Source organism: Mus pahari, chromosome 6, assembly GCF_900095145.1.
Source record: "Mus pahari chromosome 6, PAHARI_EIJ_v1.1, whole genome shotgun sequence".
NCBI lineage: Eukaryota > Metazoa > Chordata > Mammalia > Rodentia > Muridae > Mus > Mus pahari.
In genome coordinates, this window is record NC_034595.1 from 98,998,259 (window position 1) to 99,000,935 (window position 2,677).

General features: G+C 43.4%; 1 protein-coding gene and 1 pseudogene across 2 annotated transcripts in view; one reads left to right on the top strand and one right to left on the bottom strand.

Annotated features, from left to right (window-relative positions):
* Clcn6 (chloride voltage-gated channel 6) overlaps positions 1-2,677 on the bottom strand; it is a 36,177-nt gene that overhangs the window by 28,333 nt on the left and 5,167 nt on the right. The window lies entirely within an intron of this gene.
* On the top strand, positions 503-1,489 carry LOC110323189 (annotated as a pseudogene).

A 2,677-nucleotide genomic window follows, 5' to 3' on the forward strand; every position in this document is an offset into this window, starting at 1 on the left:
ACACACACACACACACACACACACACACACACACACACCAGGCTCAAGTGTCACTGCTCTCACTTATACAAGTCCATACTTACACACACACACACCAGGCTCAAGTGGCACTGCTCTCACGTATATAAGCCCATACTTACACATACACAACACACACACACTTTTTATTTTTTATGTAAAACTTTTTTAGATTTATTTTTATATGTATGCATGTTTTACCCGCCTGTGTGTATATGCACCATAAATGTGCCTGGTGTCTGTGGATGTTGGAAGTTTCAGGTGGTTCTGAACCACCATGAGGACACTGAGAATAGAACTTATGCCCTCTGTAAGAGCAACAAGTGCTGTTAACCACTGAGCCATCTCTCCATGTCCATACATATAATTAAAAAAACAAAAAAACTTACTGAGCCAAGTAGGCTCGTGGACCAGTGATACCCAGAAATTAAAAGAGATTTTTGGAACCTGGGAGGTGGCGGACAGCTACTCCGCGGCTGTCATCATGCCACAAAATGAATATACTGAATTGCACCACAAATGATATGGATATTGTTTGGACTACCATGAGAAAAAGAGAAAGAAAAAAGGTCGGGAGGCCCATGAACGTTCAAAGAAGGCAAAAAAGATGATTGGCCTGAAGGCTAAGCTCTACCATAAACACGCCATGCCGAGAAAATACAAGTGAAAAAGACTATTAAGATGCATGAGAAGAGCCAGGTGTGGTGGCGCACGCCTTTAATCCCAGCACTAGGGAACTAGGGAGGTAGAGGCAGGTAGATTTCTGAGTTCGAGGCCAGCCTGGTCTACAGAGTGAGTTCCAGGACAGCCAGGGCTACACAGAGAAACCCTGTCTCGAAAAACAAACAAACAAAAAAAAACCAAAAAAAAAAAAAAAAAAAAAAGATGCATGAGAAGAGAAAGACGAAGCAGAAGGACAATGAGACAACTCCACAGGGAGCATCCCTGCCTATCTGCTGGACAGAGAAGGAATCGAGAGCAAAAGTACTTTCCAACAGGATTAAGCAGAAACAGAAAGAAAAGGAGGGAAAAATGGGAGGTCCCTCTACCCAAAGTTTAGGCCAAGGAGAAACAGAAGCACTGAAGGTTATTACAACAGAAAAAAGAAAAAAGAAGGCATGGGAGAGAATGGATACTAAAGTCTGCTCTGTTGGTGATGGCTTTACAAGAAAACCACCTAAATATGAAAAGTTCATTAGGCCAATGGGTCTACTTTTCAGAAAAGCCCATGTCATACATCCTGAGCTGAAAGCTACCTTGTGCCTGCCTATACTTGTTGTGAAAAAGAATCCATCATCCCCATTATATACAACCCTGGATGTGATCATCAAAGGTACAGTTATTGAAGTGGATGAGAGCAAGTTGGGCCTTGGGTCACAAGGAGGCAAGGTGATTTGGGGAAAGTGTGCCCAAGTTACCAAAAGTCCTGAGAACAATGGGTGCATGCATAAATGCGGCCTTGCTGGTTTGACAAGAGTCGTCATACAAGTCATTCCACTCAATACCATAGACTACACACAGTCAGGAAAACACCATCACTGGGGTCTTTCTGAACTACCGAGTAGCCTTACTCCATGTGCGGTCATCTAGTAGAGTTATTAAATTGTAAAGGAAAATAAAACACTGCCCAATTTAAAAAAAAGAAAAGTCTTAAAGCAAGATGATGCAAGTCAGGTGTGGTAGCACACATCTTTATTCCTCGAATTTGAGAGACAAGAGGCAGGCCTCTGAGGTGCAGGCCAGCCTGGTCTATATTGTAAATTCCAGGCTGGCTGGAGCTACACAGTGAGACCTTCTCAAAAGACAGCATGAGGAAGCATGATGCAGAGTGAAATATGTAATCAGGGGCCAAGGGTGTACACAGGGATGTACACAGATGTACACAGGGATGTCCCTGTCACCACAGAAACAAACGCTAAGATGGATGGCTCAATCTTAATCTGATTTAATAGAATTCGGCATACGTATGGAAAGTATCTAAGAAACTGCTCTGGATGTTCATAACTGGGCACAGAGATTCTCTGTGGTATGTGCTTTTTTTTTTTTCCTTCTAAGAAGGGATCTCATGAAGGCCAGGATGCTCAGATTTACTATGTAGACAACAATGATGCTGAATTCTTGATCCCCCTGCCTTTGACGTCCAAGTGCTGGGATCACAGTATGCACCTGTTTATGCCTGGTTTATGTAGTGTTGGGGATGGAGTACAGGACTTCTCGCACGCTACTCATGTAAACTCTAGGCTTCTGGTCGACTTTTATAGTAAATAAGAAAATAACTGGGTCTTGGCGAGATGGCTCAGCTGTTAAGAGCACTTGCTCTTCCAGGAGACTCAAGTTTGCTTCTTAGCATTCACATGGTGGCTCACAGCAGCTTGTCACTCCAGTTCTAGGGGATCCAACACCCTCTTCTGACCTCAGCAGGCACCTGAATTCATGTGTATTCATGTGTGCCTACCCACACACAAAACCACACATACATTAATGAATTTAAAAAAAAAAAAAAAACCCAAGCAGAACACAAGGAGGAAACTGAACTCATTCATGAGTGAGTAGACATATATACAGGGGCTGGTGAGATGGCTCAGTGGGTAAGAGCACCCGACTGCTCTTCCAAAGGTCCGGAGTTCAAATCCCAGCAACCACATGGTGGCTCACAACC